This window comes from Nyctibius grandis, chromosome 2, assembly GCF_013368605.1.
Source record: "Nyctibius grandis isolate bNycGra1 chromosome 2, bNycGra1.pri, whole genome shotgun sequence".
Classification (NCBI taxonomy): Eukaryota; Metazoa; Chordata; class Aves; order Nyctibiiformes; family Nyctibiidae; genus Nyctibius; species Nyctibius grandis.
This window is the reverse complement of record NC_090659.1, coordinates 44,432,923-44,455,433: the sequence shown is the minus strand read 5'-3', so window position 1 is coordinate 44,455,433 and position 22,511 is coordinate 44,432,923.

The window sequence follows — 22,511 nt, the reverse complement described above, 5'->3', positions numbered from 1 at the left end:
TAGAAATAGTATTTTCTAAAATAGAGGCAAAAAAGGACTCTTTTCCTCCCAGATCAACATTAAAAAGGAAGTGTTATAGGTCATCACATATTCCTTTACACTGCAAGGAAAATATGACTCTCCATAGAAACAGGAATACAAAGAGGTACAAAAGATATATCGTCTCTGGGTTTAATGATCCAGCTTTAACAAACACAAAAGATAACAAGAGGGCAGATCACCTCTTTAGCATAGTTCAAAATTTTAAGACTTACTTTCATCAGTCAATTTATATTTTAGGAAGAGGCACAACTCCACTTTTGTCATAACAAACAAGTAAGAAATGTGAGTCACAAAGTTCTACTTCCGAAGTAAAGATTCATGGTATCACATAAACTTAGAAAAAAAACTAAGAGGAGATCTTATCCACTCCTACCTGACCAAAAAGGTCCCATGAAATTCCCAGACATCACTATCCTTAGAATTGGAAAGTTATTCCTTCCTCCTCTTCCTCTTCCTCTTCCTCTTCTTCTTCTTCTTCTTCTTCTTCTTCTTCTTCTTCTTCTTCTTCTTCTTCTTCTTCTTCTTCTTCTTCTTCTTCTTCTTCTTCTTCTTCTTTTTCTTCTTCTTCTCCTCCTCCTCCTTCTTCTTCTTCTTCTTCTCCTCCTCCTCCTTCTTCTTCTTCTCCTCCTCCTCCTCCTCCTCCTCCTTCTTCTTCTTCTTCTTCTTCTTCTTCTTCTTCTTCTTCTTCTTCTTCTTCTTCTTCTTCTTCTACTTCTCCTCCTCCTTCTTCTTCTTCTTCTTCTTCTCCTCCTCCTTCTTCTTCTTCTTCTTCTTCTTCTTCTTCTTCTTCTTCTTCTGTGTAATTTGAGTTTCTCTCATTGCAAATTGATCCATACTTTTTGTCATAGCAGCAGTAGACATCAAGAATAAGTAGTTACTTTGTGAATATGCAAAAACTGTTATCATGTTTCCCTTCAAGCTTTTCTCCCTTAGGCTTACTAATACCATTGCCATAAATTGTTCCTCATCTGTTCAAATGTTCTACAACGGATGTTCAGCCTGTTGTTCATTAAACTGCATTTACAGCGAACAAAAGTGTGGAATTTTGCATATATTTTTACTGATTTCTCTCTCAATCTTTGTTTCCAGTTTTTTTCTTACATCTGTGATTCTGTTCTCCAGCATTGCTATTGTCCTTCCTAGTCTGCGTTTACCTAGAAATTTAGTACAACAGAAAGCAAGTCAGAGATAAAGCCAGCAAAATGAGACCCAAGATAGAAACTTCAGTAGCATCACTCAATAGATTCAATTTTATAGTGAGTGATTAGCAACTCTTCTCTCCTTCCCTCACTTGCTTACAAGGCTTAACACAGAGTAAATCTGAAATTCAAAATATGTGACAACTGTTTCTTCTTTGCCTAAAAGGTTTGTTGCCTTGTCATGAAAAGAAATTAAATTAACTGTGCATAATTTGTTCTTGGCAAACCATCTTGATACTTCATACCTCCTTGTTACTGCCGTGTACTAAAAAATACCAGTTATCTGAAAAAAAAATCTTTTTATCTGAACTTTCTAGTGTAATGGGCTATGGCAGGTGTCCCCAAACATTGTTACTCTACAATTTTCTAATTTCTTTATTGTTGTACACTAATCACCACTAATGACAAATACAAAGTAAAGCTTAGGTAAAATCTGTGTGCGACTCATGAACCATTTAACATCACTTTATAACAGTCTCATATACGCTTTTTGTGTTCTTGTTTTCCTAACAACATGCAGTGTTTCTTAGGAAAAGCTCCTTATTTTTATGTTGTATAACACATACTATGTGAGGATGCTGAGGTTTGAAGTTACTTGCTTTACTCTTTGGAATGTATCACTGGTCATACATAATACTGTCATATGAAGGATGGGGATTCATCTTACCTAATTACAGAATTTTAAAAATGTGTCAGCTAGGCTCCTTCTCTCAGCACTGGAGAGAGAGAGGTGTCTCTCAAGAGATTCGACACTTTCAGATTTACACCTCAATTGCTCATCTCCACTGACCAGAGAAGTAATTTTTATATGATATTTGATGAAAATGTCAGAGAAATGAATGCCAAGATGTAATGTGAAAGGTAGTGCTAATCTCAGCTGGTACAAGATCTGACTGTTGTTGGAACTAGATGTACCATTTAGGCATTCCTAATATTCATATGCTGTTTTGAGGGAACTTGTAAGGCTTAATCAAATTTGATTAAACTCATAAAAATATCCTCTAACATGGTAAAAATGCAGATATTCTTGAAATAGAATGAAGATAATATTTTTTTTGACAATTCATTAAGAAAATCAGATGTGGAGTCAATTCTTAAAATAGTCAGAAAACTGAACCAAAAATTCTCACAGTTTATTGCATCTACATGTGTATTTTCTGTACCCTGGGTTGGAAATTTGCTCTTAGGTTTTCAATTCAAATTTTCATGTCCATTCATGTGTTTGCATTTTACAAGATCCGTCCCTACTCGAAAGAACTTTGACCTTGAAATGTCAATATTAGTAAACTGCAAGGACTTAAATATGCATTTTTTTATACATCACTGCTAAAAGATTTGTCTATGTTCCTTACAGGGTTTCACAGTTATTTCATTGCTTTGGAATGAAGGATTAAAATACCCTTCATCTTCTCGATGGCACCATTCATTTGGGTTCAGTAATAATCTGAAGCAGTTCTGAGGGAACCATGCAGAGTGCTCTTAATCATGACTTGTAATTGTCTCCAACACACTGTCATATTGCATTCCAGAAACTAAAAAAGAACAGAAAAATACTGTTCATAGAGTTATTCATATGGGATAAGAAACAGGATTTCCTTTTAAGAGTGTTGATACAACACAGCTGTTTACAGTGTAATTTGATAGGGTTGCCAGGGTTGGAAATACAAGTAATTCTGTTAAAATGGATACTGTAGGACCATGTTTTAAAATAAAAGTATAGTGCATTTTGAATCTACTGCTGTAGAAATCTTCTTCCTAGAGAGGAATGTGGGAGTTTTGAAATGCCCACCAGAGTTTAATTCAAGATCCCCTTGGGACGCTGTGCCAAACTTCTCTGTTCCTGTTCCTTGATGCATTTAGTTTTGTAAAACTTGCAGTATATTGTTAATAAGTTATATAAAGTAAGAAACAGATGAGAAAAGCTATTAAAACATTTATGCCACATGAAACTTACACATTAAGTAGATAGAAGTATCACAGAGTTCTGCTTACAGTGTTTTTTTTTAAGGTTTTCCCACTAGAAAAAGTTTGAGAGAAATCTTCTAACAAGGAGACCTGTATTTGAATCAAGCTTTTCTGGTAGCTTCAGTTATCTGCTTTCCACTAGTTTTTGGAATATTTACCAGTCTGTAGCCTTCATCATGTTACTTAGAGAATACAAATAGAAATGTCACCCAACTGTCTGATATGCACAATATTGGTTTTTGAAATTTGTAATAGAAAATGCTTAAACTACATAGTCTTCAAAGTATACTTAGATATACTTTATTCAGTTTTACCAATTCTTTGTTAAAATTTGAGCCAAAATTCACAAGAGGGAAAACAATCCTTCTGATACGTGTTGTTGCAGGTAACTGCTTTGGACATTTTGGTTTACACATGTCTATTAAGGACTTGATTCTCTTGTATAGTTGTTTCCACCTGTGCAAAGCAGATATCAACTGCTATCACTCTGACTAGGGAGTACTTTGCACAAAAGGCACACCAGCAGAAAGCAGGCATATATTACTAGTATAAGATTTGCTGAATTAAGTGAAACCACTGCTGGAGTAAGCAACTATTGGCTGTGGCTAAAGGTGTCAAAATGTAGTTTACTCTGACTTCATGTTTCTTTCTGTGCAGGTTTACATTTACTTTGCATCTTCAGGTCAGTGTATATCAGCCCGAGACTATAGGCAAGTCTAAACTACATTTTTATAAATGGTGTTACTAAAGAAGATATAATCCATCACAGGAATGTGTTATCTATTTTCCCTTTGATCCAGTTTTATACGCTTTATTCATAACTTTAAAGAGATCTTTGCCTTCATAAGGAGCGAAAAATCAGAAGAATCTTTCCTTGTTTACTTATTTTTTTTCTGAAGAAATGTTAATTGAAGGAAATAATAAAAAAAAAAAAGTAAATTACTGATTTACTGATCTTAAATTCAGGCTGATACCTTGGAGGATATTCAATATCATGTAACTAACATGTTCCAAAATTTGACTTGGACAGCTGGTACATGAATAAAAGTATGGATCTTCTGCTTGCCTAGAAAGGAAAATATTGTACTTTAGCTAGACACCTTTTTTACTAGCAGTGTAGTTAAACAATTTACTACTGTATATTTCATATGTATGACTTCTAAGTTATCTTTAAAAGCATGTACAGTTCAGCAGGCATAAGATATATCTCCATGAGTGGTAATAAAAAGTTCACCTTAGGTAATGGCTACTCTCCCCCTGTTTTTGTAGAGGCTATCTGAAGATAGTGCTTACCTGAACATCTCTTTTCAAGGAAGAGTACTTTTAAAAGGGTGGAGTTAACTATGATGTTGAGCACACAAAAACACGGAGTTCTAATACAAAGAAAAGAAAAGATACCAGCTATATCAGAGTACAGTCAATGCTTACTTGTTTAAAAGGACTGAATAACTCTTCTATGTGAAAAAAAAAGGTGAAACACATCACACTAGAGATTTTTAAGGCTTTAAGAAAGAATAAATTACTTGAGAAGGAGCATTTGATTATGTAAATGAAGAGCATATTACAGTTCTTATATGAAAAAAGGGTTAGGGCACCATTAACATCTGGCTCCACAATTTTGTTGGATTTTTTTTTCTTTCAGTAAAGAATTTTTCCCTTTCATATTTGAGAAGCAAGGAGACGGAAAGAGTTTATGATAAAGGCTGTAAGAGAAGGACAGTGACTTATAATTCATTAGGAATATAAAAACCATTCAGGCTTGACACAGGATGATTCTGTAACTAAGAAGTACTTTTGCCTGAATGCTCTCTTCTAAACAGCTTAAGTGGTGTGAAGGAGAGAGACTTTTTTTGCTGGTCATCTTTGCAGACTTTTAGGAGAAATGCTGAAGCAAAGCTCATTCCAACCATTTGCCAGTATCTAGGAGCTCATTTGCAACACTTTTCATTTTATAAGTCTTTCCAGCCCCCAGATGCCCTGATTACTTTTCACCAACATTATTCTTTACAGTTTTCATGACAGCCATGGTTCAGGAATCTTTACTACTTACATACTTTGGAAGACTAGAAGAAATAAATTCTCTTTTTTTTTCCACCTTACAAAAATAGACTTCAAATACACACTTCTTAGTGGGGCCTGTCTCCATGGAAGATTTTAACTATCAAACTTCACCAATTTTAAAAATATTTAAAAAAAAATCAGAAGTTTAGAATAAAAAAAGGAATGGCACACACTTTCTAATTTTGCCGAAATAAAATAAAGGAACCAATCTTTTTTTGAAAAGAGAACAATGTTACAGACCTGCACATGTTTGTGTTTAGAGTTAAATCTGTGCGTAATTATCAGTTCCATTGAATTCATTGATGCTATCTAAGTACACAATAAAGACCTGAGTTGAGATAACAGTTACAGAAAGTTGGAAACAGGAAGTCTGAAGAAGAACTACTGGCCAAGTCATATAAGAAAAATTATTAAATATATTGGTTGATCTAAGCAGGGATGATATATAAACAGAAGTTTTTCTTGTTACTGTGGAAATAATAATAAAAAGAAACATTTTAGAATGGAGTAAAGACCCTTAACATTTTCTCATGCTGATTTTTATAATTAGATTCTTATGTTTACTAGATAAAGCTAGGTATACAAATGAGGAACCAAATCCTTCAAAAGCCTTTCTCCTACCCTTAAGAATCAGGTTGCCTTACACCAAACAATTGTTAAAAGTCTTAAATCTAAATAGCTGCTTATTTTCAATTCTTGTGTGCATTATAGGTGTTTTTTAAAATTGTTTGTAAATGCAAAATACACAAACATAAGAAAAAACATGAAAATTGCAATAGTTATTTGTTCCTTCCCTAAAAAAAAAAAAAAAAGAAAATTAAAAAAAAAGAGAGAGAATTGAATTGCTCCCTACAATTAGTAACTGGTTACTCTAAGTGACTGTTTGTTAGAAAGCTGAATGAAAGCTTAATGAACATAGGAGGCAGGTGCTGATCTTTTAAGTAATCTGCATATAATATTGTTCTACATTGATAGATTATTGTGCAGAAATGTAACCTAGCACTGAGAAATCTTGTATGTCTACACAGTGCACTCTAAAGCAGGATGGCCACATTAGCAAGAACATATAGTAAAGCTAATACAGTCTATTTCTAACCAGAGCTAATTAACCTGTGGAGGGTACTGCAACAATTCAACTGTCCTGCTTCTGTAGCAGGTAATTCAGAGGTATCTCTGTACTATGAAGGTAACAGAGGCAGCCAACCGAGGCAGCAGTTTTGCAGCAGTCTCTGGGTTCGCCTTTGGGAAAACAAATGGGCTGGCAAAAACTTCATGAAGGTCAACAAGAGGAAGTGCAATGTCCTACACCTGAGGAGGAACAACCCCATGCACCAATGTATGTTAGGGGCTACCCAGCTGGAAAGCACCTTGCTATAAAAGGACCTGGGGGTCTTGGTGGACACCAAGTTGAACATGAGCCAGCCATGTGCCCTTGCCGCAAAGAAGACTAATGGTATCCTTAGATGCATTAGACAAAGTACTGCCAGCAGGTTGAGGGGGGTGATCCTTCCCCTATACCCAGTACTGGTGATGCCACACCTGGAGCACTGTGTTCAGTTCTGGGCTCTTCTATACAAGAGAGACATGGACATACTGGATAAAGTCCAACAAAGGGACACGAAGATGATTAAGGGACTGGAGCATCTCTCCTATGAGGAAATGCTCAGAGATCTGGAACTGTTCAGCCTAGACAAGAGAAAGCTCAGGGGGTACCTCACTAATGTATGTAAATACCTGAAGGGAGGGTGCAAAGGGGACGGAGCCAGGCTCTCTTCAGTAGTGCCCAGTGGCAGGACCAGAGGCAATGGGCACACACTGAAACACAGGAGGTTCTGTCTGAACATAAGAAAACACTTTTTTACTGTGATGGTGACTGAGCACTGATGCAGGTTGCCCTGAGAGGCTGTGAAGTCTCCCTCCTTGGAAATATTCAAAAGCCATCTGGTTATGGTCCTGGGCAACTAGCTCTAGGTGTCCCTGCTTGCACAGAGGAGTTGGACCAGATGGCCTCTAGAGGTCCCTTCCAACCTCAACCAGCCTGTGATTTTGTGATTCTTTTAGGAAGTCTTCTAATTTTTATACAAATGTATCATTTCAGAAGTGAGTTCACTACATCGATTTGAACATACTAGAATGACAATTTCTGATTGTTTCTTGTTTGTTTTTCTAGATCTAGAGTTGTGGACTATAGGTTTATGAACTATATCATGATCAAAGTCTAAAGTTTGGTCTGGATTTAAGGACAAGAATGTAACTCCATAGATAAAACTATCTAAGTTTCCACATGCTGTGAAATTAAAATTCAAGCTTTATTTTCTGCATTCATTATTTCTTTTTAAACATTGACTATTGCCTCAGCTAGCACAGCTCTTTGATGCAGAATGTTTTGCTATAGGCTAAGTGTAGTAATTTGCATCATACTTTCAAGCTCAAAATGCTTCCTTTTCATTATAATAAGGAATGTTTTTGTAATTTTAAAAACATATACCAAACATTTATTTTGCTGAACTTCTCACAAGATATATCTAATTAGGACAAGCAGAAATCAAAAATTCAAAAAAGGATTTATTGGCTTTTTTCAGCTAATGCACTCAAACGCTTTTACTTAATTTCATAAGACTTTCCTGTGAAATTTTATCCCAATTTGCTCATCTTTCTCTGTCCCCTCGTACCCATTCGTGTTTCATCTAATGCCACAAGGCAAGTCAGTTTGATTATAAAGATGAGATGTGAAATGGATCTCAAATAGAAAATCTTTCTTCATGAAGACCTTTTTCTAATGTAAAACTAAATAAATTAATAACATGCATGTGCATTAATACAAAACACTATTATTACAGCATTTATTTGTAATTTCATCAGAAAGATAGAAAATAGCCTGATCACGTATAGGAAATGCAGTATAACACGGGGTCTTTCACAGAATCACAGAATCACATCTTTATTTTTTTTTAGTACTTTCCCACTTAGATTTTGCCTGTGGTAGAAAATCGATTTTGCCTGTGTTTTCTTCAATGTATAAAATTAGGCTATATTTCTGGGTCTCTGGCTCTCTTCCTTTTCCTCTATGTACCTTTCTTTTTCTTCTTACATGACCTTTCCTTGTCTGTCACTATCTAGTTTTTAAAACCATGTAATTCTTTTACCCCTCAATAACTGGCAGGGGCCTGCGAAACACTAACAACATCCTCTGTCGTTGTAGAAGAAAACAAGCAAGCAAATAAAGGTAAATATAACTATGGTATCACTTTCCCTCTTCAATTACTGTAAAAAATAAAAAATGGAATAAATACAAACAACTGTAAAACCAAACATGGAAAATTAAACATTTCTGCTTTTTATTTCTTTCTGCAGTGTTCTGGGGAGGGGAGTAGGTCTGCAGAATTAGATCTACAGCTCTTTCCTTCTTTTGCTTCCTGTGAGACTCTGTAATCACATGAGACTCTGTGATTCTGTGATTCTGTGATTTTGTATCATCAATTTAACACGGTAGCCAACTTCTGAATACTCAGTGCTTAGTTTTACTTGGTTTTAAACATTTTCCTAAGTGGTGCCTAGTGCTGATACACGTTTTGGATCAACATCTCTGCTCATGACTGCAGGGCAAAAGTCGTGGCATATATAAAGCGGAAGAAATTGTGCTTTGTGACTGAAGGTAGGGAAGAGTTGAAAAGGTGAAATTTTATCTCCAAATTAGGTTTAAAGTGTCAGTCTGTAATATAGCAGTGCTTTCATCCGTTCAACCCTCTCACCCCTACGAATTCCCTGTTGTTAGTCTGTCATGTGAATTGTGCACAAAGCCTCCTCTCCATTACAATACAGATCCCAAATTAAGTTCACATGACCTGAAGAGATGCAAGTCAGCTCTTTGCATCAAGCAATGAAGTTCAAGCCACCCATGTACAATCTAATTATTCGGGATGTACAGGGCAACTCATCTGAATAAGGACATCTGTTAAGAGCTGGATTTTACTGACCAGGACTATTAGATTACCTCTCCAGACTGAAATCTTTCTAACTAATAAAATGCCAAGTATATCTACGGACCTACTTATAATATCAGTAATCATTTGATTAATTTAGTCAGCTTTAGCATTACTCTTTTTTTGCATTCAAATTATATTTTATCCCACTACATATTCTGTATGATCCATTTTTTAATATGCTAATTCCTCTTAAGGACATGTTGGACACTGGAAAAAAAGTACAGAAATAAAATAATAATAAGTACGTGTGCATGTATGGAACAACTTGCTTAAAGGATGATAAGCATATTATCCCCAGCATCTCAGTGCTGATTTGAACATCAGAAATAAAGTTGACCTGATTTTCACAGAGGATTTTACAAGGAGATGGGTATTTTTAAAAGCCAGTAGGACCAATAAGATGTGCCACTAGTGCTATAAGCATAAATTAAACTGTTTTTCACACATCCATAAAGCAAAATAAAACACAAAAAATCACTTATTAACACTGTTCAGCAGCAAGAGTGGAAAATCTTGTATTAGAACCTTTCTGTGTTGCCAGTGATCTCCACAGGCACCTAAAAAATTCATGCATGAGAAATAAACCCACCCCCACCTTAGTCTCCCAGCTACTGAGGTTTTTGAGCATGAGATCATAAGGTGGGAACTCTAGCCACTGAATGCTGACAGTACCAGCAGAAGAGAGAATAAATAAAGTTTTCTGTTTACAAAAAAACAGTGCAAAGCCATCTTCTTGTTATATTGGCTTTGTGTGGCAAGGTTTTGGTTGGGGGTGACTACAGGGGTGGCTTCTGTCAGAAGCTGCTAGAAGCTCCCCCATGTCCAATAGAGCCAGTGTCAGCTGACTCCAAGACGGAGCAGCTGCTGACCAAGGCTGAGCCCATCAATGATAGTGGTAGTGCCTCTGTGGTAACATATTTAAGAAGAGGAAAAAAACCCATGTGCAACTGCAGCTGGAGAGAGGAGTGAGAATGTGTGAGAGAAACAGCTCTGCAGACACCAAGGTCAGTGAAGAAAGAGGGGGAGGAGGTGCTCCAGGTGCTGGAGCAGAGATTCCCCTGCAGCCTGTGGTGAAGACCATGGTGAGGCAGGATGTCCCCCTGCAGTCCATGGAGGTCCATGGTGGAGCAGATATCCACCTGGAGGACCCCACACTGGAGCAGGTGGATGTGCCCGAAGGAGGCTGGGATGCCATGGAGAGACCACACTGGAGCCGGCTTCTAGCAGGACCTATGGAACTGTGGAGAGAGGAACCAACACTGGAGCAGGTTTTCTGGTAGGACTTGTGACCCCATGGGAGACCCATGCTGGAGCAGTCTGTTCCTAAAGGACTGCACCCCATGGAAAGGACTCATGCTGGAGCAGGGGAAGAGTGTGAGGAGTGAAGGAGCAGCAGAAATGACATGTGATGAACTAACTGCAACCCCCATTCCCCACCCCCCTGCACCGCTCGGGGGGGATGAGGTAGAGAAAATTGTGAGTAAAGTTAAGCCTGGGAAGAAGGGAGGGCTGGGGGGAAGCTGTTTTTAAGATTTGGTTTTATTTGTCATTAACCTACTCTGATTTGATTGGTAATAAATTAAACTAATTTCCCCAAGTCAAGTCTGGTTTTGCCTGTGAAGGTAATTGGTGAGTGATCTCTCCCTGTCCTTATCTTGATCCATGAGCCTTTTGTTATATTTTCCCTCCCCTGTCCAGTTGAGGAGGTGGAGTGATAGAGTGGCTTTGGTGGGTACCTGGCATCCAGCCAGGGACAACCCACCATATTTGTGCAGGTGAATGGGATTTAAAAGTCATCCAGACATATCTATTTAAGGACTGATCTAAAAGAAAAATTATGTACAGCAGACTAGATGGGAAAGTAACTTATTAGTATATGTCGTGTTTAATTACTTTAAATAAATAAGGTGTCAACCTTTTTTTAAAAGACCTGTAACCTAAAAAATATGAGTTAACTGAACTTTAGATGAATTGCAGCAATGAGAACAATTGAAACTATTTAAAAATGGTTTTCAAAACTCTCAGGAAACATATTTAATTACTTCTGGTTTCTAATTGCAATTAGAAAGAAATCTTATGTACTCAGGCTTACACAATTAATTCACGTGAATAATCTTTAGACTCTTCTCTTGAAACACTGCCTGAGCTTCCTTTCAGTGAAGAGTAGGTTAATTTAGAATAATTCAAGAATTCCTCAGCTGACTAAGTTTGTTGTTCATATTTTAATGTCCATACATCTCTAATTTCCGCTCACATCTTGCAAGCTATAGTACACTTGACAGTGAGCCAACACAATAACCCTCTTGAAGATTTCCAAGATATATTCTGTAGCCAGAAACTCTATAACAGTAATTCATACCTAGAAGAATTTACGTACCATGAAAATGAATACAACTTCAGCTGAAATCAAATGTTAAGCCATCTGCAGAAGAAATGCATAATTTCAATGTTTCTATTGTTATTCAACAAAATAAAATATGTACTCAATGACAAATGTGCAAGCTTTGAAAAGATTTAAAAATAGCAATTTGGTTTTAGTTTTTTTTCATAGTCTTTGAGAAGGAAGGGGAAGTCTCTCTTGACTGGAGAAATGTAAATGTCACAACCTTCTTCAAAAAAAGACCAAAAGTTCAACCCCAGGAACTACAAGATGGTCAGCCTCATTTCAGTTCCTGGGAAAATCATGGAATGAGTCCTCTTGGAGCACATTTCTGGGCACACGAAGTTAAATAGGTGATTGGAACTCACCAGCATGGTTTTACCAAGAATAAATTGTGCTTAACCAACCTAGTTGTCCTCTATGATAAAATGACTAAGTTTGTGGATACAGGGACAGTAGTGGATGTTATTTGCATAGACTTTAGCAAGATTTTGACACTGTCATCCATGATATTGAACTTGTGATGTCATAGTCTGCATAGCTAGACAACCAGATGGAACAAATATGTTTGGATGATAGGGCTCAGAAGGTGGTCAAAGGGTCATATTTTACCTGGATGCCTGTGACAAGTGGAATACCACTTGTCTGCACCAGGACCTTTCTTCTTTAACATCTCTATTGATAATGATGAGCAGGAGGTGACAGAGCACACTCTCATCAACTTTGTAGATGATGTCAAATTAGGGGTACCAGTCAACACACTCAAGAACATGTCTCAAAACAGGCTGAAGAAATGGGCCACGAGGAAGATTATGAAATTCAGCAGGAAAAAATGCCAAGCTTTCCAAATTCCAATAATCTTTTCCCATTACAGGGAAAAAACAGCCCCTGCAACAACACTGTCTGGGAATGGAGATGCCATGAAGTAGCTCTGGGGGAAAGGCCCTGGGGTGGAAGTGGACAGCAAGATGAACGTGAGCCCATAGTATGTGCGTGCTGGCAGCAAAGGCAGACAACAGCCTTCTGGGCTGTATGAAGAGTGGCATAGCCTGTAGATTGAGGGAATGGCTTGACTCCTTCTACGTGGCACTTGTCAGATGACATCTAGATACTGCATCTGGTTTTTCCCTTTTTTTTTTTTTTTTTCTGACAGGAAAGAGATGGACAAACTGGAGGGAGCTCAGTGGAGGCCCTCCAAGGTGGTTGGATCTGGAGCACTTGCCCTGTGAGAAGAGACTGGGGGAGCTGGGCTGGGTCAGCCTGGAGAAACGACAGCTTCAGTGCACCTAACAGACCCCAGCTGAGACAAGGGTCATCAAGGAGATGGACCTAGGCTCCTCACAGAAGTTCAGGGAGGGACGGCAAGAAACAACAGGTGTACATTGAGACATTGAGACAAGAAAGTTTCAGACTGGATATAAGAAGAAATTTTTTCTTGTAAGGATAGTGAGGTGGTAGAGCAGGTTGCCTCTGAAAGCTGTGCTATCTCTGTCCGTGGAAGATTTAAAGTCACAACTGGATCAAGCCATGAACAGCCTGGTCTTATCCTATAGCTGGCCCTGCTTTGGGCTGTGGGGTGACCTAGAGATCTCCTGAGATCCCTGCCAGCCTCATTTATCCTTTGGGACCATAGAAAACAAAGGCATGCATTGGAATTATTCTGTGATCCTGTATTGTGAGATACAGAAAAATGACACAAGGAACCACAGAGTCACTGGAGCTTAAAGACAGAATAATAAGACTGGAAATAGGGTAAATGACATGCATAAATGATTATTTTCATAGCATAAGAGAGACATAAATGAATACAGATAATTACATTTAGAATTTTGGAAAATATATGAAGTACTTAGCACTCACCCAAAGAAATACTGCATATTTTCTAGTCTAAAATGTGCTCTGTGATTGCAGAAAATTATCTTCCTTTCAATTTCAGTTCAAAGTTATGCATTGTACTCCCATACAGATATGTGCCCAGTATTGAAGGCGTTATAAGAGTATATGATTTCTGAAAAATATTATTCTTGTTTATCTGGCACAGGTGCTGAACTTCAATTGGTTTTCCTCTGTCATTTTTGGTTACCTAATTTTTGTAACTGAAATGTGAGCTACACGACAGTCTGAAGACCAGTGGACCACAACAGATTTGACCCTTTAAAAAAACAGTAGTTTATTGCATAAGAACCTGTGTCATATTAATATGGAGAGGAAAACAGCTTGGCAGGATTCCGAGACTGATTGATCCTGGAAAGATTTTGAGTTTTCTTGTGAACAGTTGGATTGGTAACACAGACGGATGGATTGTTACTGCAAAGAGTTGGTGTGTTGCTAGGGAGAGTTGGAACGGTATGCCAGACAGGTGTCAAATTTGTGAAATGGTGTTCAGAATAGATGTTGCATTATCAACATACATATATATATATATGTATGGACAATGGACATGTATATATATGTCCATTGCTACCTTAACACCTGGCGCTGTAATCACACCCATGTTTTCGCTACATCCAGAAAGTAAAGGCCGCATTACTAAAGGCACCTTTTGAGAAAAAACAGGACAGACAGACAATATTCAGAAGATGAAATTGTATATGCAGACCAGGAACTGCATCAATTCCAGTATGTACTGAAATCTCACTCAACTCTTATTATGATGTCTTGATTATAATTTAAGGTAGTTTAGCTCTCATGATGCATATGAATTGACTTCACTATGATAGAGCTCCACAACCAAAGCACAAAGACTAATTATTGCATTCTATGTAGCACTACAAAAGACAAATTTTGACTGAGGGTGGTGATATTTCCATGATAATGAGAAATAATAACAAATCTTAAAACACCTTCCTCCCACCCCTCCCATCTTCCCAGGCTCAACTTCACTCCCAAATTGTCTACCTCATTCCCCCGAGCAGCGCAGGGGGACAGGGAATGGGGATTGCAGTCAGTTCACCACATGTTCTCTCTGCTGTTCCTACCTCCTCACACTCTTCCATTGCTCCAGTGTGGGGTCCCACCCACAGGAGACAGTCCTCCACAGACCTCTCCAGTATGGGTCCCTCCCATGGGCTGCAGTTCTTCATGAACTGCTCCAGTGTGGGTCCTTTCCATGGAGTGCAGGCCATCAGGAATGGACTGCTCCAGCATGGGTCCCCCATGGGATCACAAGTCCTACCAACAAACACGCTCCAGCATAGGCTCCTCTCTCCACAGGTCCATAGGTCCTGCCAGGAATGCGCTCCAGTGCAGGCTCTTCACGGTGTCCCAGCCTCCTTCAGGTACATCCACCTGTTCCGGCGTGGGGTCCTCCACAGGCTGCAGGTGGATATCTGCTCCACCGTGGACCTCCATGGACTGTAGGGGGGCAGCCTGCCTCACCATGGTCTTCACTGCAGTCTGCAAGGAAATCTCTGCTCCAGCACCTGGAGCACCTCCTCCCCCTCCTTCTTCACTGACCTTGGTGTCTGCAGAGTGTTTTTTTTCACATATTCTCACTCCTGGCTGCTGTTGAACATCCATTTTTTTTGAGCATCTCCAGCTGCAGTTGCACATGTTTGTTTTTTTTTTTTTCCCTTCTTAAATATGTTACCACAGAGGCGCTACCACCATCACTGATGGGCTCAGCCTCGGCCAGCATCGGTTCTGTCTTGGAACCAGATGGCACTGGCTCTATCAGACATGGGGGAAGCTTCTAGCAGCTTCTCACAGAAGCCACCCCTGCAGCCAGAACCTTGTCACACAAACCCAATATACCAGTTTCTAATAATTTGTTCATTTAAAAAAAAAAATCTGTTTAATAGCCACATTTATGTTTTTTCTAGTCTACCGTAACATTACCTAAACAAAGAATAATTCAGTAAGTCTATGTGTAACTAAACATCCCTCAATGCTACAACTAGGTTATGTCATTATAACTCTAATGTTCAGTAACTATCCCTTCACAAAATACAGATGTTGATTTCTGTGTATTAGACATCGTACATTTAAATATTCACATAATGAAAGGTAAAATGGCCAATGTAATCATACACTCTGCCAGTTCATGTACTTTTACAGAAAAGATAATGTCTCTTGCTTTTCTAACAGTTTACAGAATATGTTGAATTCTCAGAGATTTTTCCTGCCTTTTATGTAAAATCATTTGGATATTTTTAGCATTCTTAATCTTAGATTGTAGTACTAGATATTACATTAAGCCACAAGAAGAGGTCAGTCTAGAATATTTGTTAGGTTATTTTACTGTATTACCTTCACTGCCCCTGACTGACTTTAGAGAAAACCAATAAATTCTCATCCTTCATTAAGTATAATGGATTCTAACTTTTTAGACTATTCTGTGCACTCACCCTTAAAAATAGCAACAAATGCATCAGTTTCATTGAAAAAAACCCCCAACATTTGCATTTGCAGTGTTTGATTGTTCCTATAAATAAGGTTTTTCTCTATGTAGTGGTGAAATAATGAGAACAGCATAGCACCTGTTCATTCTAGAAAGATATGTGATACCATATATACATATATACTCCATGAAGTCATAGTAGTAGGAAATTGAAAAGTTACCTATTTTTTTCCCTGATAGTATTGGATCATTTCATGTAAAGTATTTGAGCTAATGTTAATTTATGAAAGCAATATGTACTAAAAGAAACTTTCCAGCAGTACCCGAAGGCACTGAAGAACAAATTTCTGATTGATTTAATTAGTTTTTTTGGCTTCACCTTGGATATTTCCATCAAACACAGAGGAGTGTAGTTTTAAACCACTTAAACAGTTACTGTCTTCACTACTATTAGGAAAGTGTTGAGTAATTAGTCTCTGTATATGCAAGATACAATGTACTGTTGCACTTTCCTACAGTACGTACTGAAGTGGTATGGTAAGTTCTTTAGCCTTTTTAATAAATTTGAATTAATATTAGAAGTATATTCAGTGGCCATATCCATCTACAAGGCATGAAAACCAAAGTTCAAGGAAGAAGTTCATAGGACAAACGTGCTCCATCTGCCTTCTATAAGTACAATATGTTTCAGCAGCATGATCAATATTTTTCTCGATATATATTTTATCAGTGTAGGAAAGAATAGAAAAGATTTCATAAATAATTTTTTATTTTAAAAAAGTGAAAATGCTGATGCCCAAATTATGTCATTTCTTGCAGCTGTTGAGGAAGGGATCTGCAGATTTTGGATTTGGACCAAAGAAAAAAAAGTATTCCTTCTAAGAACAGATCCAAAAAACTTGTTCCTTCTTATTTGGCTACCCTTTAAGGAGAGAACAAAGTCACTCTATAGAAGAAAATAGAAACAGATGGAAGAATACTCTCAGAAACAATTTATCCTGTTTCTAGTGGGTTCCCATCTGTGCTAGGTTCTTTTACCTTGTTATAACAAATGGAGAACAGAATAGAAAATCAAAACCAAAAAGCCCTCACGAAGTTGAGTTTGAAAACTGCCACGAAATGAGTCAGTCATTTCTATTCATCTAGCCAAAACCAGATTTGTTATTGAGTGCTTCCCAAACCATGTTACACAGGCTGCAGTTCTTGAAATTTCAGTTCTTTTCGACTTTTACATGGCCACAGAGTTCCGTTCCACTTTTTCGATTTTTTGCTAGGAGATATTTCAGTAATTATGCCTATCAGGTTCAGTTTTCATAGTGACTCAGAAAGGTCAAAGTCTTAGCTATAGAAAAGAAGAATAATTATGTGTTGGTATGAATACACTAGAATACCACAACAATCACATTTAATTTTGCTGCTTGTGTTCTGTGTGATTATGAGAAGCTGGCACTTAACTAAGTTGCAGCATGAGCTGCTCACAGATCCAAATTTTCTGTTGCTGAAATAAGAGCTGCTGCTGAAAGTAGGTCATACAGGAATTAATATGGGTCTGGAGATACGTTATTTTTGAACAATAAACATAAAGCGATACTTCTGTCATGCTAGGACTGGTTCTGACATCGCTGAAATATTGTCACTAACTGACCCTTTCTCATTTGCGTGCCAGCATTTATGGTAATACTGTATAGAAATACTATGAGAAACAGCCCTTCCTGTAGTATGTTGATGACTAAGGGACTGAAGCATCTGGTGTATAAGGAGAGGCTAAGGGAGTTGGGACTACTCAGCATGGAGAAGAGAAGTCTTGGGAGGATCTTATCCATGTGTATAAATACACCATTGGAGGAGTAAGGAAGACAGAGCAAAGCTCTTCTCGTCAGTGCTCAACGACAGGACAAGATGCAATGGCCACAAACTGAAACACAGGAAACTCTGTCTGAGTGTAAGAAAACATTTTTCTAATATGGGCGAACACCAGAACAGGCTGCCCAGAAGTGTTGCAGAGACTCCATCCTTGCTGATAATCAAAACTTGACTGGATACAGCCCTGAGCAACCTGCCCTATCTGACCTTGCTCTGAGTATAGAGTTGGACTAGAAGATCTCCAGAGGTGTCTTCAGTCTCAGCCATCCTGTGATCCTGTGTGCACTTCTGTGTTCAGGGTATAAGAAAGAGAAGGGAAACACCCTAGCTGTAAGCCAAACTGATATTTCTACCCTCTGTTGCAGGATATACCTGAGGTCATTTTACTAACATCCAGTAACTTTGTAAAACAACAAAACAATCACTGTTAAATCAGCTGAATTAAATTATCTTATTTCCGACTGAGTAGGTTAAAAATAAGCATGGAGCTCCTGTAAGGTCTTTCAGAACTTCGGAAGCACCCTTATAAGTTGAAATTGCATTGGTCATTGTTTATGAACAGAAAATGACTATTTAACTCTATCAGGCAATTAAAGGAAAAGTTTATTTCCCAGACTATAATGTGCTGGACAGAACAATGTTCTGCATGCCCTCTTAATTGCAAATATTGGTTAAGAATATCATAGTATTTTATTTCAGTGGGTGCAAGAGATTAATACTCAGCATCGTTTATAACGTCTGAAGCATTTTGAGCAGGAAAAAGACTAAAACTTGCAATACAGGCAGTGCATTTTCTAAGAGCTATGCAATTTCATGCCAAAAATTTGGAGACAATAGTAAAGAAATGGGTCATGGGGAGAGAAAAGCAATTCACGTTCAAGAGCAGAAGGGAAGAAATACAGTGTCTGTACAGAACTACAGCAGAATGAGGCCATATGTGCAACCTATGACTCAACCATTCCCCTGTTTCCGGGGAGTAGTACTATGCTAATGTGACGAAATTTTTGTGCTAGCCAATGTACTACTATATACTATTACCCCATGGAGCATTAGACCAATAGTCTGTCTCATTTAGGATCATTCAGGATAGCATGTCATTTTTGACAATAGTGTTATTAGCAACATGATAACATAATGTTCTCCTGCTACAGTATCTTTTCAAGAATGGAGATATTGTTACCCTTTCAAGTGTATTCCTGTTGCATTTTAAAATTTCTGCCTGATGTACTGTGTGTAAGGACTATTTTTGATGGGAGAAAACTTAAATTGTCTGTTTCACATATAGTGTTGGCTTTGTGTAAAAATAGCTATTTATAACCTCAACCGTGTTCCTAATGGCAGAACTATGTGGAGTTGGCTGCAAACAACATTACATTTTCCATTTATCTTGACAGTATTTTAAAGGCTGCATTTGACATGAGTCATCTGAATTTGTATTTGAGATATTTCATTTTCATCATAGCTTTTTACAGGAATAGATGACAATGTCACCAGTGTTAGTTTCTTCCTGGAAACAGTATTATTTAGCATTTCTGGTTTGACAGCCTTGTTTTTTATTTCAGTCAAATTAGGCATCGCTTTTAACAATTATCCCTATTATAAGTTATATTCAGATCAGGTGCACATGATGAAGTTGGAGAATGTCACCTGTAAAGAGACATGTTGCTATTAAACACAAAATTTACATAGAGTAGCTGTATAGTATAGAAAAATGTGTATCATCCAAAAGAGTGATTTATACTGCTTAGAAGTACCAAACAGCTGCTCAGCTAAAAGCTTGACTCAAAGGCCTCTGAAACAAATGGAAAGATTTTCATTGATTTCACTTCTTTTTGGATCAGGCCCCAAAATGCAGATTTTTAGCTGACAGAGACCAAGCATTCATTAAACTGGATATTATTTTATCAGGGAAAAGAAGATGCCCAATGGGGAAAAGCTTGTCAATAAAGAAAAATAAAACACCACGCAAACAAAGACTTGTTACTGTGTTTCTTTTTAATCATACTTTACTCTGCATGTAGCAAGTAAAATAAGCTAATGTAATTATTTAATGCTGTAGTTTAAATGACTCATACAAAACTTGTCAGAAAACAATAATTCCACTTACAACACTCAGCAACCATGAGTTTTTACAACATTTGAGGGGAAAAAAAAGATGACTGAAATAACACAATTTTAAAAAAAATAAATCTCCCTTTTACTTTATTTTTCATAAGTTAATTCATTTATAATTAAGAAATATCTACTCTGTGCCGGAACTAGAATGAAACAATTTTTATTCATAAACTTAATGAAGGGAAAGAAAAGAATATGTGAGTTATAGTTGCAATATTAGCATTTTTAGTTTGTCCCTTTCATCACACACTCACATACACGTAAACACAATTTGTCAAACACAAACTGTATCCTCAAAAGAAGCTATGAAAATTCTACTCTTGTTTATACTTAATCTTGCTTGTTCCGTAAATTACTGATAGCAAAAATGAATAGTCAAAACCAAGAAGCTTATAGAATGGGTTTAAGAAAAAAATTCCATACACTGATACTCCTAACTACCACTCAGAATATTTCACAGCTCTCCAAATTCTTATCTCCACTTGAACTTTGACTTGGCTGATCTGTAAATTTGTCCAAGTTCATTGTCTTGTTATGGTTATATGTCCAGAGTATCACCTTCTGCATGAACCTGTATGAAGTTTGAATTAACTGAATGCTAGTTTAGGTAGCAAAAACGTTAAACTCACGACATTCAACCCCTGCTAAGGACAAAGAAAATATGAGTGTGGAGCTTCAGGCTGCCATAGAGCTGTACTATTTTTTTATATTAAGGTCATTTAAAATGAACACATTTCTCTCTGAGCAGCAGCTAATTACAGGCATATTCTTTCACTAAAATCTTACTTATGCTGTTGTGGTGGGCAGAAGTCACTAGAGTACAGAAAAGCACAGAAAGGGAGACACTCTTCCCTGCCTTCCATTGAATCATAGAATCATAGAATGTTAGGGGTTGGAAGGGACCTCTGGAGATCATTGAGTCCAACCCCCCTGCCAGAGCAGGACTAATCTAGGGCAGGTTACACAGGAATGCATCCAGACAGGTCTTGAAAGTCTCCAGAGAAGGAGACTCCACAGCCTCTCTGGGGAGCTTGTTCCAGTGCTCTGTAACCCTTACGGTAAAGAATCTCTGTGTACAGCTTTTTCTTTCACTACAGGAAAGCACATTAAACTTTTCAGATTAGAATTTATATCAGTCTCAATCACAGAAAGAAATGTCTTCTCTGCCTATTGCCCAGATACAGCTCTATCATCTACCGGTGTCAGCTAAAGCACACTTGTGTCAACCAGCAAGTCCTACTGTATTGGAGACTCAGGCTTATCCAAAGGCACCTGTGCAAACCACTAGACTTCCTCCCCAAACCCTCTTTTATTTTTCTCTTTTTTTTTTTTTTTTTTCCTTCAGGCAATGCACCTGGAAAATGGGAAAACCTCTTGACTCCACTGAAACATGAAAATGTTACTATAGGTGGCCTAGGTTTTCCAGGGTAAGTAAATTTTCTGTAAAAACCCTTCAGTTTCAGGTACAGGTTCTTATACATTACAGGACTACGGACGTTGTCAGAGTATTTATCAGCCCTGTTGTCAGTTGACAAGTGACAAACAGCTTATTAGTTGCTCTGTTCAACAAAATTGGGTTCTCCTTTCAACGAAGAAGAGGATGAAGAGAGACCTCCATGATTCTGTGTCTCTTTAGAAGCACAGCTGTTTGCAGAAAATCACCATCTCACACTCCATTGGTCACTAGCAAAAACATTATGCTTTATATTCGATATTCTTTAGTTCACCTGCCCAATTTTTCAACCGGTCTGAACCATTTGTACTTCTCTTGAGAATTATGTGGATTAAAATAGTAGTAAAAGACCAGACTCGTCAAAGCCATTTTTTTCTTTTTTTTTTTTTTTTTCAGAGATAGTCATGTTCCAAGAAAACTTACATGTGAAAAAGTTAGAATTTCTGTTTGAAGCCAGAGATTCACTTCACTATATCCCAATGGTCATGGTAATAATTTGTGACAGTTCCTGGTTGGAATATGTCTGAGCTAATTTCCAGACATAGTCTTTTATTTGGTGAAAGAATTTGAGATATGTTTGTTTTATTACAAAGGAATTTATTTGAAATAAATCAACTTGCACATGGTAATAAAGCTATCTTCCAAGTATCATCCATTGTAATTCAAAAATTTCTTTCAGCAAGAAACAGCACATCATGACACAGCATTTTCAGAAAGATATTTTTCTCGTTTGTGTATGTTAAGCAAGCTTATGTTTATTAGTATCTTTTAAAAAAGTATAAAAAAAAAATGTGTAAGCTACAGATATGAAGCAGTATGAAAACACAACTGCTTGAGAAAGACATGGTAGTGACTCATGTGTTATCCATGAACAGTGAGTAGGCTTTCTTTTCGTGAAGATGCAGAGTAGGACACTACCTTCTCCTTTACTGTACACAGACTGCAATATGTAGACAAAATGTTGTTTAAAAAATTGATTGTAATTAAGCCATTGTATCTGTGACAGAAAACATGGCTGATAGTTATGTTGGAATGCATTATTAAAAGTGCTGGGAACTGAGCCATTGAATCTGTCATAGGAAACATGGCCAACAACTAATTTGGAATG